At 36.0% G+C, this 18,904-nt stretch overlaps 1 long non-coding RNA gene across 1 annotated transcript; it reads left to right on the forward strand.

The window, feature by feature from the left end:
* The first annotated feature begins 1,478 nt into the window (after window positions 1-1,478).
* On the forward strand, window positions 1,479-3,380 carry LOC132303197 (uncharacterized). Its single transcript, XR_009481119.1, has 2 exons — window positions 1,479-2,131; window positions 2,459-3,380. It is a non-coding gene; the product is annotated as an uncharacterized LOC132303197 (long non-coding RNA).
* The last annotated feature ends 15,524 nt before the right edge of the window (window positions 3,381-18,904 follow it).

Here is an 18,904-nt window from a genome sequence, read left to right on the forward strand (position 1 = left end):
AGTGTATAACGTAAATTGCAAAGTTGAAAAGTCAAGTCATAATAATTTTTACATTAAATTAAGTGTTTGAAAAAAACAATGTAAATTGAAAACTTGAAAAGTCACGTAATAATATTTTTTAACTAATTAGTTAAGTGTTTTAAAATGTATATATAGACTTTTTGATTGGGTGAGTTAAAATCGAAAGAGGATTTTTTTGGTAACCCTTATTTTACTTTATTTTTCTTTATATCAATAACTCAAACAAAATGCAATTATCTCCAAAAACAAAGCCTATGTTATGCTTAATATTTTTAGTTTAATCTGTATGTGTAAGAGTGTATTGGTAAATAATATAAAAAAGGTTGAAATTCTATACGGTGCAACTTTTAGGAATTAAAAAGTGTATAACGTAAATTGCAAAGTTGAAAAGTCACGTCATAATAATTTTTACGGTGCAACTTTTAGGAATTAAAAAGTGTATCACGTAAATTGCAAAGTTGAAAAGTCAAGTCATAATAATTTTTACATTAAATTAAGTGTTTGAAAAAAACAATGTAAATTGAAAACTTGAAAAGTCACGTAATAATATTTTTTAACTAATTAGTTAAGTGTTTTAAAATGTATATATAGACTTTTTGATTGGGTGAGTCAAAATCGAAAGAGGAATTTTTGGTAACCCTTATTTTACTTTATTTTTCTTTATATCAATAACTCAAACAAAATGCAATTATCTCCAAAAACAAAACCTAGTTATGCTTAATATTTTTAGTTTAATCTGTATGTGTAAGAGTGTATTGGTAAGTAATATAAAAAAGGTTGAAATTCTATACGGTGCAACTTTTAGGAATTAAAAAGTGTATAACGTAAATTGCAAAGTTGAAAAGTCACGTCATAATAATTTTTACATTAAATTAAGTGTTTTAAAATGTATATAAATATTATAAATTGAATACATTTTTATAGGGTATATAGATATATATAAGGTAATCCTCTCTCTGTATTTGCCTTTATATTGACAAGTTTAACTGTACAAATAGAGATCGTGTACATATATATATAGTTCTAATTTTTTGAAGGTCTTGATAATGGATAATGGTGGCCTCGAATGATGAATAAGAGGTGTTGGTGTGGCTAGATAGCTTCTATATTCATTTCTGAGTTCGTCATTTCTGATTCCGCGGATAATCTTGGGAGGCTATATTATAAGTGCAGTAGAAGAGTTTGCAAGTTTTTTGAATGGGGGACTCCTGCTTTGATACCAAACATCAATTGACGTCCTCAAGCTGGTCCTCTTGTCCCTCTGGCTGATGAAGTTCCTCCAACAGCTCTCAATTCCATCACATCATTTGCAATGGCTATGTTTGTGGGAAGCATTATATTCTTTGGGTTCTCTATTTTAGTTTTATTTCTTTCTCTGCCCTTAAGTGAATGAAATGTAGGTTAAGACTGTTTTGGTTGTTGTATGATGTTATATGGAGGTTTGGGTGTATGATGTTATGGAGGTTTGGGTTATATAGTTGGATGTTATGTAGGAAGATGATGCCAAACTCTGTTTTGTAACAGTGTTGTTGACTAATGAAATGCCTATTTGCAAGAATCCTTGGTAGTTATTGTGTTTTTTAAGTGGTAGTCTGTAATACCTCGGATTTTGGATTAAGCTTAAAAATTTGATTAATGGATGATTTTTTTTTTTATTTTGAGACTTTTATATCATTTGGGGTCTTTATCACTTGTTAGAAGAGTTGGGACATTAAAGTGATTTAATTTTTATTGGTGGAGGTTTTGTAAATTAAAGAAAGAATTGTTAGTGGAGATACGTGTGGCAATCTTATAGGAAAACTTAAATGATGTGTCCTCACAATCAGCCCACATAAAGACACAGTAGTAATCCGTGGCTTTTACAATTCAATTGTGTCCCTCACTTGGGGCATGAAACAGAAACCAAGGTGTAGGAAAGGGAAAGAGGAAGAGAGGATTAGAGAGAAGGAGGAGCAGAACCGAGAGAATAAGAAGAGGGAGGTTCAGCCATGGAAGAAAATAAAGGGAAGAAAGGATTAAGGAAGTGCTGGCCAGATTTCCACCAGCCTCTCACTATCACCTTATGCATGTTCATTTCCATCATTATCTCACCTTTTCTAGCATGATTGAGGTAGGGTTTACTGTAACATTTGTTTATTTGGTGATTTTGGTTCCCTATTTTACGTTTTGTAGCCATGAAAGTGTTCCTTGTGTTACAATTTCATCTGCTTTGCAGAACCCTTGATTACTACTTGATTATTGTCATTATTGTTAAAATCCTTGTGCCGAATCTATTTGAAGGTTGTTGCTTCATTCTTATGTGTAATTGAGCTGCATATTACTCCTATACTTGAAAAGCATGTTCTTCATGGCTATGTCTTATGCTGGAATTTCCTTAGAAACTTTTGTTACAGTTTATTCCTACTGGGACCTTGTGTCTCACCCTACCATATTGCAGGTTGTATTGATCATTGGAGAACAATTGGGAGTGGCTGAAAATTATAGCATTGGAGACCATTTAGTTTTGTGTATAAAGTGTTTGAGAAAATGTTTGCATGAATTTATTTGAGGAATTGGATGTATTTGTGATTTCAAGTGCCTAATTTGTATCTAAACCATTCTATGTTCACTTAGAGACTGGTTATACCTATCCTTCTATTGTAGTTGTGATGAAATTTGTATTTGGAGCTTAAGTAAGAAAACAAGGATTTTGTATTTTTGTGAAAATTAAATAATTTCTCCAAGGAGCTGTATTGCTCTAAATGCTTTTAAATTTTTACCAAAACTTCCTTTATGTATCTAGTACTTCTCCATAAAATTTCATAATTTTTAGAGTAGCATATATTTTTATAAAAATTCGAGATTATCTACTGTCCAGATTTTACACCTGCTGGAAATAAGAATTTAAATAAATTACTTCACCAACTTCTTGACACCGGATCTTTATCAAAACTTCCAGATTTATTCTTTCATAAGCCTACTGTCAAAATGAATTTACTTTGTCAATTTCGGAGGTCAAATGAATTTTCTAAAAATTCTGAAGTATCTGCTGCCCAGGTTTTCTTCAAACTAAGTATTGCTGATTTACTTCTCAAATCTGATTTAATTGGAAAATCTTTAGCATCTGTGAGTTTCTCAGCTGTGTTTCACTTTGAATCTAGTTTTCAAATCATTTTTGTTTGTTCCGTTTTGATTTAAAACGAATTTTCTACGAATTTTTAAGTAGTTGTTGCGCAGATTTTCCTCCTAACTCAGCACTCTTGTCCTGATGAATTTTGTTTTTTTTTTTTGTATGAAATTTGGAGTACCCATTATGTAGATTTTGAGGTTGTTTGTGACGTGTTTTGGGACAATGAATGGACTATGGATTTTAAATTGGATGATTTTTGGAGAATTTATTCTGACGGTTTCCGAATTATGTTTTATTTGTGCCCCTAATTTCGGGTCGTTGCATAGTCTGTAATGTTAAGTGCCATGGTGTTGTGCTTTTGACGTGATATTATGCACAAACACACTGCACTGCAATAACGCAAGCCTGCATTGACAACAAATGGAACATATTCAAAGTACACTAAGCCTGTGAAAACCAAACTACACTGCAATACATGCCAATGACACATGCAAAGTGCAATTTAATGACCTGTTCGATGACAACTACAAATGGAACACATTAAAAGTGCAATTTAATAACCTGTTTAATGACAATATACATGTTAAATGACACTAAAAGCCTGTTCAACCAAACTACATTGTAATTTTTCAAAGCATTCAAAACACACTGCAAGCAAATAAATATACATTAAAACCAAATGACTGAGCACCATGAACCTTTAATTGCAATGAAACAAATTTATGGAAATAACCAGTTTAATGACAGTATACCTGTTCAATGACACTAAGCCTGTTCAACCAAAGTACACTGTAATTACATAAGAACATAACCATTCTAAACATAAGCAACATCACTACTACTTAATAACATACATATATGGAAATAGAACTAAAGTTCTCCTATCCCATGAGCATATACAATAACCAAAAAGTCAGCATGAGCCATGGCAGCAACAAAACAACCTCCAACTCCAACTTGGAGTGACAAAAACCATTGACAGCAATAAGACTGTAGATAAAAGTGGCCATCCACTAACAAAAAACATCAACAAAAGTTGCAATTACTGGCTGTCTTCACTACCAACAGGCATACTCACTGTCCATCATGAACCTGTTAATAAACCAACCAATTTGTTATGATTTATAACAAGTCATACCAACATAAAAAGAACATAAGGGATTATTTTCAGCATACCTAGAAGAAGATGATGCCTGACTTTGTGACAGTTGTGTAAAGGGTATGTTTAAAACCTAAAATGAGTGGTACAAGTTAGCTTAGCTAAGGTAGACATAACATGAAAATTATCATAAATATCATATTAAAAGTAACTCTTGGTTTGAAGGTACTAGAGCTGGAATTTCAATTCCTCTGGCTCTCCCTCTTCCTCCCTTTCTTCCTCTTCCTCTGCTTGTCATGCCCTTAGGTACTCTTGTTCTTCCCCTTCCAAGAATGGGTGCTCTACCTCCCCTTCTTGGAGGAGGTTTCTCAATCACCAATGGCTCAGGTGCTTTGCGGGTCCTTGTGTTATGGCCACTCTTCTTACAACTTGAACGCTTCAAATTTTCCTTAGACCTACTAAGTTAGGTTCCACCCTTGGGTTCATCATTCTTCTTATTTCTAGCCTTTTTTGCCTACCAGTGGGCTTCCTATAGTGTAGTGGAAGCAGTGGTTGAATGGGGTTTGTTTTCATTAACCTTCCTATTGGAATGGGTAGGATTAAACCAGCATAGGACTTGAGGTAGGTTTCTCTGTGATAGTATGGGTGAACATATGCCTCAGGAGCTTCCGTCTTCATAAAGATGCATGCTACAACATGCCTACAGGGGATGCCAGTCAAATTCCACACCCTACAACTACAATTTTTCTTGTCAATGTCAACTGTTTCACTTATTCCATAGCATTCAACCTCATACTTTTGATCACCAATAGAATGCACCTTACACATTCTAGCTTGGTGTTTCACTTTGTTAAGATTCTTTTGAATTTCTAGACACAACAAGCCTTGTTGTAATAACATCCATTCTCTCTTGCATTGAAACCTTAGCATTAGATGCCTCCTAATCCATTCCATCATGTATATTATTGGCTTATCTCTTACATCAACAATAACTACATTCCAACTTTCACATATGTTGTTGATGACCATATCACATTTTGAAGTTTGGGTAAAGCCTGACCTTGACCACAAAACAGCTGGCACCTTCCTTAACCACTCATAAGCTTCCACATTTAAGTCCCTTATTTTCCTCATATGTTGTTCAAAGTCTGCTTTAGTATATGCCCTTGCTACCTCCTATAACTCTATTTTTAGTTGTTATCCTTTGAACTTGAGTTTGAAATTCTTATACAGATGCCTTACACAAAATCTATGGTTTGAACCTTCTATAATGTTCTCAAAGGTTTCTACTAAACCCTACACATGAGACAAATGAAACAGAAAATTAGTGTTAAAAAAAGTAGAATAAAACAGACCACAAAATTAAATTAAAATAGAATTTAAACATAAATAGAAGTAAATTAAATAGAAAGTGTACCTTCTGTCTATCTGATATAAAAGTTATATCTTGGTAAGGTCCTATAGCATCCATCAATTCTCCCATAAACCATTCCCAAGAATCTTTTGTCTCAGACTCCACAACTGCAATTGCCACTGGAAACATCTGTCTATTTCCATCATTGGCCACTGCACTCAAAAGGTGGCCACCATATGGTCCCTTTAGGAAGCAACCATCCACACCAATACGAGGCTTACAACATTCTTTAAAACCAGTTTTCATTGCATCATAACAGATAAATACCCTCATAAACCTTCTCTCATTCTCAACACCAGTGGGCTCAGTTTGCAATTTAACAATAATCTCTCATTTTTTCATATTAAACTGCAGTAATCATCTCTAATGCTTTCCTCTTAGCCCTATACACTTTGTGTTTGGACACATCAATGTCCAAATCAGAAGCAATAGTGCTCTTAAGTGTACTCAAAGGCATCTTTGGGTTCAATCTCAGTTGTTCTAAGTATTTGTTTGCAATAAAGGATGATGAGGCTTGTGCATTGCTATGAAACCAAAGACAGTTTGCATGGTCTTGCACATATGTCTTAACTATTAAACAATCCTCACCTTCTGTTTTACTTGTATATATTCTCCAACCATATTCAGCCTTACATATTGCACTTACCTTATCTCCATCATTCTTTGTGAACTTTATATCAAACTTACCTCTCAATGCTGTCTCTCTAAGTGCCAACCTAAAATCTTCAGCAGAGCCAAATTTCATACCTATTTTTAGTTCTTTTTCTCCTAAATCCCTTGAAGGAATGTATTCTTGGTACATAGAACCACTATCAAGAACTTCATCATCAGATCCATTCAAGCTTATCAACTCATCATTAGGACCATATGGACTTGACGCAGGAGCAATGGGTCTGATTCATCCCACCCTACACGCCAGCCCACATCATCACCTAAGATATCCTCACCTAAGATATCCTCATTTGGTGGTTCATTCAACAAGATTGGTGCAACAATGTACAACTTAATTTTGTTGATTTCCTTATGGGCTTCATGGTTATAAAACATTCTAAATACATCTAAGTCACATTTGACTTCATTAAACTTTTGTCATTGATAAGGTACTTTGTAGAACACTTCACTGACCTCCCCATATCCCAACTGAGTTGCCATCCTTGAATCTGAATAAAGGACATCTTATCTGGTCTACATTATCAAAATTTGAGATTTTTCCTCTCATGTATGTCATAGGGTGTGATTTCTCAAAAATACCCCTATGATGCACTTCAATGGTGTACTTACCATCCATCTATAACAACATAATTAAATAAACAAGTGGGCTCAGTGAATAAATGTACAGACCATCAATTCAATCATTAAGTGTACAGACAAATTATTATCAGCAAGTGTGCACATACACTGAACAGGTGTAAAAAAACATTCATATAACAAAGACAATTCAATAAATGACAACTAACAAAATTTTATACACAAGGACTACCTAACCACTACAAAGCATAAAAAACACATATTCAATAGAGGGACCACCAATGACATGAATAATTTTATACTGTTTCATGAAGACAAAGTTTACTGATCGAGACAACATTTGAACAAAAAAAAAAAAAAGATCGCAGAAAAAAGGCTTGAAAGCAACTACATCAACATAATAAAACATAGAAAGGTAAAAATTATGCAACATAAAGACAGACAACATTTGACAAAAAATAATGGCACAATTAAGACTTGAAAGCAACTACATCAATAGAAAAAGACACAAAAAAACCTAAAAATTAAGCAACACAAAGGCAGACAACATTCGACAAAAAAAAGGTAGAAAAAAGGTGAAACCAAGTCATCAACAGAAAAAGGCAAAAAAAAAAAAACTAAAAATTAAGTGACACAAAGGCATCGAAAAATTACTTGAAAACAACAACATCAACATCATATGTAGACTTCGAATCCTTTCAAAATGAAAAATATGCTTTATATATACCAAGAAAACAACGACAATGGTTATAAAACTACTCAAAAATTCATCTACAAACTCAACTTAGAAATGATTTCAATCAATTATTTAGGGTGAGAGAGTTATTGATGTAGGCTTCAACACTTGTACCAAGAGAGATGTTAATGTTTTAGTCAAGAGATCGAGGACTTGCAAAACTCTACAACTGCTACTTGATGAAGACAGAAAATGGCGCCACTGGGGTTGTGTGGTTGAGGGAATATATCTATAGCCTTATCACAATTGCCTTGTTGTCGCCTTTTCATTAGTCCTTTAGATTGCCCTTTCCACATTAGCAACTGCAGATTTCCTTAGCCTTAAATTGTGTCGTTTTATTTAGGTACAATGGTCTTTTGGCATTTTCGGTATCGGAATTTTGACTCAGAGAGTAAATTGCAACAAATGCATAGTTTGGGGGGGAGGGGGGGGGGGGGGGGGGGTTTGTAATTCGGGGGGTTAGTTGCAATACCCCAATAGTTCAGGTTTATTTTTTTGCATTTTACCCAATTTTTTATGTGGAAGTGAGCCAATGCTCACAGTCTGGTACTTGAATTAATATTCAATTCATATATATATATATATGATTATATTTACGCATTAAGTATTGTATTGGCAATTTATTGTTGATTTCCAGCTGTTTCTTCACTTATTTTCTTTTGGGGGCTTTTTAGTATTAGATGTTGAGGATTTGATATTTGATGTTGAGAACTTTTAAAGGAGTCATTTGTTATATATGTTCAACACTACACTTGTTTGTTATTGGTATTTATATATTTCTACTTTTACTAATTCTACTGTTTGAAGGCATATTATGTGTATTGAAATTAAAACACCAATAAATAAAGGTTCAATTTTAAAAATGGTTTGTGGATGCTAATCTTGAAATTATGCTAATGAAATTGCATAAGTGCTTTTGAATGTTCTCAATTAATTAATTAAAGAGATTGATTATTGGTATTGTTTTATTTCATGTTTTTGATGATAAGATATGGAAAAAAAGTGGCCGATGATCTTGTTATCTTCTTCTTCCTAGCTTCAAAATCCTTGGAAATTAATTCAAATTGGACTTTCACTAAAAATTCTAACCCCCTTTGTTCTCTTATAATTAGCAAATAACTGTTAACCTTCCACTTCATGACATACATGAGATATTACTAAGCTATAATACGTCTTTAGTAAAAACTCTGACCCCACATTTAATTTTCAAGTAATAGAAAATGTTAAAAATAATAATAATAATTTTTGTAGCTGGGAAAAGTAGAGTTTTAAGGGCAATTTTCTCAATCTTTCTATCTGACAACACTTTTATGATTGGCTAATGCTGGTGAGTCCTTTCATATTTCTGAACTTTATTCAGTTAAATAAAGTGAAACATCAACTTTTCTTCTATACTTTTAGAGAAAAATGCTCATTTTATGTGCATTTGGACTTAAAAGAAATAACTAATGGTACATAGGATGGATGCTAGCTAGGGAACTTTGTTTCCCTTTAAGCAATTCTAGTGGGGTATGAAACCAAGACTTGGAAAATAAAGCATCTATTCACACTACTAATCATTTTGATTCATTGTTGGGATAATTTAAAGTGTTTTAATTTTAATTAATTATTATACAAAGTTTGTCCTTTAGACCAAAGATTATATAGTCCTCATTGACACGGGTTGTGATGAGCATGAAATTGTTAGAATTTCAACTAATAAAATACCTAACTATATTGCATGGGGTGAGGAAGATTTGTAATTAATTATGTTTGCATTCCTTATATAGCACTACATCAATGTTGGAAAACTAGGTTAATGAGTTCATTTGTCTATGCCACTTTGATGGTGAAATCATACCATCCGGCGGTGAAATTAACCATCGTGGTGGTACGATAATGGGTATTGTTGTGAATGTTGAAACGACACATGTAGGGTTTTTGCAGCAATTATCCACATCACTTGAATTCCAGTTGGATGGAAAAAAGTTATTGCATAGAAATAAATTTAACAAGAGCAAATTATTATATTTGAATAGCAACGGTTCATTAAGGGCAATGTTTAAAATGAATGATAATGCAGCTGCGATTTACTTCATTGATGTGTATAGAACCGTTGAGGACGCAATCTTGCCATCTAATACTATTAGCTCAAGGTACATTTATTGTGCATGGCTTCTCGCATACTACCAATCATAGTTTTTAGTTATTATATACTCCCTCCGTCCTTTTTAATTGTCCACCTCGTATACTGTGACTCCCATAGGGCAATGTTTAAAATGAATGATAATGCAGCTGCGATTTACTTCATTGATGTGTATAGAACCGTTGAGGACGCAATCTTGCCATCTAATACTATTAGCTCAAGGTACATTTATTGTGCATGGCTTCTCGCATACTACCAATCATAGTTTTTAGTTATTATATACTCCCTCCATTCCTTTTCAATTGTCCACCTCGTATACTGTGACTCCCAATTATGGGAGTCACAGTATACGAGGTGGACAATTGAAAAGGGACGGAGAGAGTACTTTAAATATTGAATCCTGTATAATTGAATCACAGGGTCTCATGCATTCAATGGGAGTCACAGTATACGAGGTGGACAATTGAAAAGGGACGGAGAGAGTACTTTAAATATTGAATCCTGTATAATTGAATCACAGGGTCTCATGCATTCAATCATCCTTTAGAAGACATCTAATCCAATAGTGCACCTCTAATAAGTGTAAGTCAATGTTTTGATAAAAACGTATGGGTGGGCTTGATCTATGCGGCCCTGGTTCAAAAATTAGATGGGATGTGTGGATTGTTTGAAAGTCCGGAAGCTTTCAAACTGTTGGTAAATGAAATTTTTTTTTTTGGCCTGGCAAGAAGAGCGCCATATGGCATATACAGGCAAGGATAACACAACAGCATCCATACGAGAACCACAAAGTACCACAAAAACAAAAGCTAGCAACACTAACTAACACCCATGCCAAGATCACTATCTTGACAATAACATGGATTAAAAGGTGTCAGACACCGTGGGAGTACTAGCCCCCACAAGCAATGCTAGTTGAATCGCAAAAGACTGAGACGATTCGGAATTATATGACTCTATCAGATGAGCCCAGCCTTTTAAGAAGATTTAGATTTCAACCCAACCTCACTCCCAACCGCATCCATTACCACGGTCTAAGCAACTGTACCAGCAACCACAACTTTAAGCTTTTTCTCCCCACGCACACGGCCTCCTTGAGAACCACCAGAAATGGATTGACGGCGTTTGCGACCCTCTGAACTGGGGAAGAACCTTGGCTCTGATAAGTGGTGGACGAATTAGAAGTAGACCCAAACACTGGTTTGACACGACTTTTACCTTTCTTCCAACCTTTAGAGAATTGATCCCACTTTTGCAAAGGAAGAATGCGACCTTTAATAGAAGATGTGACCGGTGCCGAGACCAGAATGTCATCATTTTGTAGTGAGGCCACATGACTCGGGGACGATGAACCTGGAATAAGATTGGTATCCATCGACACGACAGGAAGACCCACAGGCCCAGCAACTTCACCCTTACCAATATCCTGTTCCCACACTTGGAAGAACCACCACAGCATTCCTGGATTTGGCTCCCATAAGAAAACCCATACCACTAGCATGCAGATCAAACTGATTACCCTCCCAAGGAGAAATCTGACGAAACATGGAAGATGATTTAGAGCCAGCAAGACCTCCCTCATTACCAGTATCCCCATCTTCTAATACTCCTTAAGATCATCAGGACCCATAGACAGCCCGTTCGGACAGATTTCCATTGATGACCGATAATCCCACAAGCAAAAGAAAAAGACGGAAGCTTCTCATACCTAACTTGCGCTCTTGACTCATCACCCGTTAGACTAGTAAGAAAAATATAGCGCCAAAGAGGCTACGTGATATCCATCTCCACCCGAAGCCTAAGAACACGACTATTATTTCCCATTTCCCTTCAGTTATACTTTTATCCCTCAGCTCAACTTTTAAACAGCAACCAAAGGTAGAAGCAATTTGGTTCCCAACTTTCTTAGAAAGAAAATTAGCATTCACATCATAAAGTTGGATCCAGAAAGGAGAGACTTGAAACATAGCATCAGACCCTAATAAACCCTCCTCCCATTCTTTAATCACCACTAAATGACCGTCAAAAAGCTATGGACTCTTGCAATTCAAAGAACGAATACGAGAATTAAAATTATATTCGATAATTCATTGATGAGTATTACTTCCAATTTATAGAATAGGATTAGCTAAAATAGGTAACTAATGACCTACCAATTAGCCCTAAATCAAGGAGTAAATAATTTAATCCTACAGCTGTACTATAAGAGATAAAATCTCAACACTCCCCCTCAAATTGGTGCATAGATGTCACACATGCCCAACTTGTCTAAAATTTTTGAAAACACTTGATTTGAGACTGCTTTGGTGAGAATGTCGGCTAGTTGATCCTCAGATCGAATCTTAAGCAACTCCACAATTTTCCCATCCAACTTCTCATTAATGAAGAATCTGTCTATTTCAACATGCTTCGTACAATCATGTATCACATGCTGCTTTATTGTCACAATATAGTCGAATAGGTTGCCCAGGTAGATAACTTAAATCTCGCAATAGAAGTCTTGACCACAATGTTTCACAAAGTGCAAGCGCCATACCTCTGAATTCAGCTTTTGCACTCAAGCGAGCAACAACATTTAGTTTCTTGCTTCTCCATGTAACAAGATTACATCCTACAAAGGTAAAGTAACTAGAAGTAGATTGCTTATCATCTATAGCTTCAGCCCAGTTAGCATCAGTATATGCAGCTATGCTTTGATAACCAGCATTTTTAGTGAACAAAATTCCTTTTCCAGGAGCAGATTTCAAATACCTCAAAATGCGCATAACTGCATTCGTATGTTGCTCTCCAGGATCATGCATAAACTTAACAATGCTCAATGCATAAGCCAGATTCGGTCTCGTGTGTGCTAAGTACATCAATCTCCCTACAAGTCTTTGGTATCTTCCTTTATTAGCAGGTACTTGGTTGGACTCAATACATAACTTCAGTCCTTCTTCCACTGGTGTCTTAGCTGGTTGACATGCTGTCATGCCAGTCTCTTATAATAGATCTAAGGCATATTTTCTTTGAGATAGAAAGATTCCTTTATTAGATCGAGATACTTCGATCCTAAGAAAATATCTCAAAAGACCTAGATCTTTCATTTCGAATTCTATGGACAAGTACTTCTTGAGAGCCTTCGTTTCTTTAAGATTATTCCCTGTAACCACCATGTCATCTACATATACAATGAGTGCAGTGATCTTACCCTGTTGTTTCTTCAGAAATAACGTATGGTCTGAATTGCTCTGACAGTAGCCAAAGGCTATCATAGACTTTGTGAATTTTCCAAACCATGTTCTTAGAGATTGTTTCAACCCATATAATGATTTTTTTTAACCTGCAAACCTTCCGACTATACTTTTCGGGTATCATACATCCTGGTAGGAGATCCATGTAGATTTCTTCAGATAATTCACCATGCAGAAAGGCATTCTTCACATCGAATTGTTGCAATGGCCAATCCAAGTTCGTAGCTAAAGACAACAAGACACGAACTGTGTTTATTTTGGCTACAGGTGCGAACGTCTCTGTGTAATCGATTCCATAGGTTTAGGTGTAACCTTTCACCACCAATCTTGTTTTAAAGCGTTCAACTGTGCCATCTGCTTTATACTTCACAGTGTAAATCCAACTGGTTTATTTCCGAGTGGAGGATCAATGAGTTTCCAAGTTTCATTTTTCTGCAAGGATTTCATCTCCTCGTTCATAGCTGCTTTCCACCTAGGGTCAGCTAAGGCTTCCTGTAAACTGTTAGGAATAGATACAGTAGATAATTGATTTACAAATGACAAATTTGATTATGATAAATGATGGTTCGATACATAATTATTCATGGGATACTTAACTTTACTAGAAAGTTCGGGATCATATGTGGGTTTAGGAATACCTCTAGTGTGACGCGGTGGTAATTGTTTTCTAAATGGCTCATACACTAAATCAGGAACATCCTCAGTAAGTGATTGGTTTGATATATCAGTTATGAGGGACTCGAACTCGGACGACGATGGGCTTGGCGCCATACTTTCCATTTCTAGGCGTGCATCACCACTTGGATTCAAACTTATACCACTCGAATCCAATTCTCCTGCTTCCTGATTGGTTACTTTCCATTTCTGGGCGTGCATCACCATTTGGATCCAAACTTATACCACTCGAATCTAATTCGCCTGATTCCTGATTGATTGGTCTAACTTGTGAGTCATTAACATTAGAATCGCCGTCATAAAAAATGTGATAATCATAATATAGAGTCTGAATTTCATTCTGGTACTCCCCCTGAAGTTCATACACAGAACAAAAATACATTGAGTCTTCATGGAAGACAACATCCATTGTGATAAACATTCGTCGAATGGGAGGGTGATAACAGCAATACCCCTTTTGATGAGTAGCATATCCGAGAAAAACACATCACAATGCTTGAGGAGTTAGCTTGTTACGTTGATGCTTATGGAGGTGTACAAATGCTACACAACCAAATATATGAGTAGGTAGATTTAGGACAGTTGGGGCAACAACTGCGTCAGTGAGAGCTTGCAATGGTGTCCGGAAGGCAATAGAGCTGGAAGGTACTTGATTGAAGAGATATGCTGTAGAGGTAAGTGCTTCTCCCCAATACGATAATGACATATGTGCTTCTATCAATGAAGCACGAATAACCTCTAACAAGTGTCGATTTTTTCGCTCTGCAACCCCATTCTGCTGGGGTGTATTGGAACAAGTGGTTTGATGAATAGTTCCATGTGCTTCCAAATACTGCTGAAGGTCAAAACTTTGATATTCTCCACTATTGTCACTATGGAGAACCTGAACATGTGCATTGTATTGAGTTTCAACTATTTTATGAAACTTTTGAAATAATAAGTTCACTTCACTTTTGGACTTCATCAAGCACAACTAGGTCATCTTGGTACGGTCATCAATAAAAGTAACAAACCAATGGGATCCACCTAAAGTAGTGACTTTGAACGGACCCCAAACATCAAAATGTATAAGTATAAAAGGAAGTGGACTTTTATGCAAACATAATGGATACGAAACACGGTGGATCTTTGCTAGTTCACAAACATCACAGCAGAAACTAGAAACATCACATTTTGCAAACAAATTAGGAAATAATTTTTTCAGATAACCAAAGAAGCATGCCCTAGACGTCGATGCCACAGCCAGATTTCAGATTGTTTTCTCTCCCCCTCAGAACCATCCACTATCAATGCTTGTCGCAGCTTGCCAGAACTTTTGGACATTAAGTCCAAGTAATACAGTTTCCCTCGCCTAATACCACAACCAATCGTTTGCTTTGTTTGGATGTCCTTAAACACACAAAAATCAGGCCAAAAAATGACAACACAAGATAAAGTTGTGGTTATTTGGGAAACTGACAAAAGATTAGAATCTAAAGATGAACAACTAAAATAGAATCTAAATGCAGATTATCAGTGAGTGTCAAAGATCCTTCCCCAACCACTAGTATCTGTTTTCTTAACAACTGCTATAGTGGAGGTCTTTGTTGAATTCTTCTTCCAACGGCGAGGATCCCACCATTTCGGATATCCCACAAGTTTGAAACAGCGACTTTTGGTATGACCAGTCTAGTTGCAATGAGTGTATTTATAGGTAGACTTGTCTGCTCTAGATGATTCAATATTTTATTTTATTATTATTTTTTTTTTGAACTGGTTTATCACAGACCTAGTTTTCAAATGAGGTTACAAAACTGGTTTAGTTTTGAACTAATCCAGAACTGGAATAGGATTACACTTGTGGCCAAAAAGAGGTTTTTTTTATTTTTTATTTTTTATATGTATATGTATATATATATATATATATTTATTTATTTATTTATTTAAATGAAAAACAAAAAGAGATTCAAAATAATAGATTCAACTAGAATCTGGAATGGCTGCGATGGCAGAGAGAGCCGGCGACGACAGAGAGATCCGGCCATGGTAAAGAGATCTGGAGATGGCAGATCCAGATCCGGCAATGGCAGAGTGCTGGCGGCGGTGCAACGGTGAGGCAGTGAAGGTGCAATGGTTCGTCGGTTCTGGGATGGCCGGATCGAGAGCAGATCCGATGACGTCTATGGACAGTGCGACAACTATGGACAGTGCAGTGGTTCTGCGGCGGCTATGGACAGCGACGGCGGACCTGGAGATTGGTGAATCAATGGTGGTAGCGGGCTCAATTTGTGATAGCAGTGGGCGTCTGTTGTATGTGTATGGTGAATGAATGTATGTGTACAAGTCAATGAATTTCAAAGATAAATTCAAAGAGATTTAAAAAATACGGTTCAAGGATGGCTCTGATACCATCTTGCAATTCAAAGAACGAATACGAGAATTAAAATTATATTCGATAATTCATTGATGAGTGTTACATCCAATTTATTTAATATGATTAGCTAAAATAGGTAACTAATTACCTACCAATTAGCCCTCAATCAAGGAGTAAATAATTCAATCCTACAGCTGTACTATAAGAGATAAAATCTCAGCATGGACAACCATCCAACATACGCTGCCGAACAGTAGTATTTAATATAACCATCTGAAACAAATTTTGCGCCACCTTAAAAATTTGTAACCGCTTGGCAAGAGGCTTCTGTTGCTTGTCTTTTGGCCATAATTTGTTAAACAGTTTACCAAAGGTAAACTTTGCACTAGACAAAGTAGTAGTTTTAGAGGCCCACACCTTCCCAAATAAACTCGATCGACATAAGTGATCAATCTTGGCAATATCATCCACCGACAGCTGAATAGGCTCCTTTTCCTTTTGGGTCAACGTCATACCACGGAATTGGGCAATAAAAGTATCTTCCATTGCCAACCTAACAATAAAAGTCCAAAAAAAATACACAAAGGAACCCATAACCCCCCACTAAAGTCGCCCCACCATTGGAATCAAACAAAAATTGAACTAAAAAGTAAGACACAAAGAGATTGAGAAACAGAAGGAAGCAAAGAATCCAATCGTAGAAAAAGATGGTACCACGGAGAGCAACATCATGAGACTAAGATATAAAACCCACAACAATGAAAACAAAAACATAGTCATTATGCCAAACAATCCCAACCATACACTTTTTACATAGGCAAAGAAAATAAGACTGAGCAGTATCAAAATTCGTACCTAAAAGAACAAGCCTCAGCACCGCCTTATACACCCAGATTAAAGTCAATATTAGGGGTCCACAGCAATCCAAACAAATCAGTAAGCAAATCAGGGTCTAACGTCATCCATGACATTTGTAGTATCACCGCCTTAGATCACCAAAGAACAAATTCAAGAGGCAAGCCCCACAACAATCCAAATGAAGCATCTAGAGAGTCATGACAACACGTCAGCCATGATATCAGCTGAAAATGGGCACACCAAATAGCCGCCGACCCACAAAACTGACTAGCTAACAAAACGAAAAGCAAATCAAGCATCCCACCGGTGATCAATGTGCATACAACAAATCACCCAAAAAGAGAAGAACCACATACATCGCCGATCAGACCACCAAAGCCGGCAGTACAACACCACCGGAATGGTACCTCCAATCCCAATCCAGTTCCAAAGGGAACTATAGAGCCGAAGAAAGGAGTTTAAAGAAAGCAACACACAGTACCAATCACAACCCTAATGAAAGATTCGCCAATAGACAGTAACCACAACCACCAAGCCCTAAAAAAATAAGAAACAACACCAATGCAACCCACCATGTAAGACAGTCACAAGATGGAACAAATCAATTGATAGAAGCCAAAACAACGAAATATAATTCCACCAAATTTTCCACAGAACAAGAAGCTTGCCAATAGCAAGCCGAAATCGGGAATAACACCCAAAGGAAGACATAACACAAAAAGCAAAAAACCAAACTGAAATACCTAAATCGCTATCGAACCCACAAAAGGAATAAAAAATCCCTATTTAACACATAAAAGGAAAAAGGAGAAACAAAGAAAAGGAAGAAGAAGAGTAAAAATCGAGCCCAATAACACCCAGAATTGGTAGAGCCGATCACACCACTAGCAATCGATGCGAGAAAACTATACACACACAAAAAACCTTGATGGCAGCAAGGAACCCTAAACGTGTTAGGAAACCCTAAGAATAGGGAACACAGTTTTTGGTCAGGTGGGAGAGAAAGTTGGGGTGGCTCACAGTAGATATATTTTCTTTTTTAAGCGTGTTAAATTTTGGATCACTTTAAGTTTGAACAAATTACAAGCAATGCTAGTTTATAGCTAATTTTTTTTAAATTTATTGAGAGAACACTATTGGTTCGACGGGACATCCGATAAAGTTGGTAAATGAATTTGCTTTGAGGAATTATATGGGAATTAAGGGCCCGTTTGGGAAGTGTTGTGTAGTGTAGTGTAATGCTCTAGCCTAAAACACAAAAAACCTTGATGGCAGCAAGGAACCCTAAACGTGTTAGGAAACCCTAAGAATAGGGAATGTAGTTTTTGGTCAGGTGGGAGAGAAAGTTGGGGTGGCTCACAGTAGATATATTTTCTTTTTTAAGCGTGTTGAATTTTGGATCACTTTAAGTTTGAACAAATTACAAGCAATGCTAGTTTATAGCTAATTGTTTTTAAATTTATTGAGAGAACACTATTGGTTCGACGGGACATTCGATAAAGTTGGAAAATGAATTTGCTTTGAGGAATTATTTGGGAATTAAGGGCCCGTTTGGGAAGTGTTGTGTAGTGTAGTGTAATGCTCTAGCCTAAAACAGAATAAGTGTTTTGTGATGTAGTGTTCTGAAATGGGAACAAAACATGTTTGGGATGAAAATTTGGAGTGAGAATTTTGGAATAGAAATTATTATTATTATTTTTTTGACGATTAAAATAAATTAATTACAAAGCTTGATTAGTTTGCAAAATAAGAATTACAGAGCTTGATTAGTTGATTTAGAAAAAAAATTAAAACAAAACCCATACACACAGAATTGCAGTTGTGTGTGAGAGAGAGACTAGGGCAATTGGGAGGCTGAAATGATTTGCCCTAAAAAAAAATATTGCAGAGTTGAGAATGAGAATAGAGATGGAGGCGTTTGGGAGGCTAAAATGATTTGCCCTAAAAAAAAAGTAAAACAAAACCCATACAAGTTTGCAGTTGCAGAGAGAGAGAGAGTGCGAAAATAGAGATGGAAGCGTTTGGGAGGCTGA

Source organism: Cornus florida, unplaced genomic scaffold (assembly GCF_030987335.1).
Source record: "Cornus florida cultivar Cherokee Brave unplaced genomic scaffold, ASM3098733v1 CherokeeBrave_3.0.0_Hap2_Chr04, whole genome shotgun sequence".
Lineage (NCBI taxonomy): Eukaryota > Viridiplantae > Streptophyta > Magnoliopsida > Cornales > Cornaceae > Cornus > Cornus florida.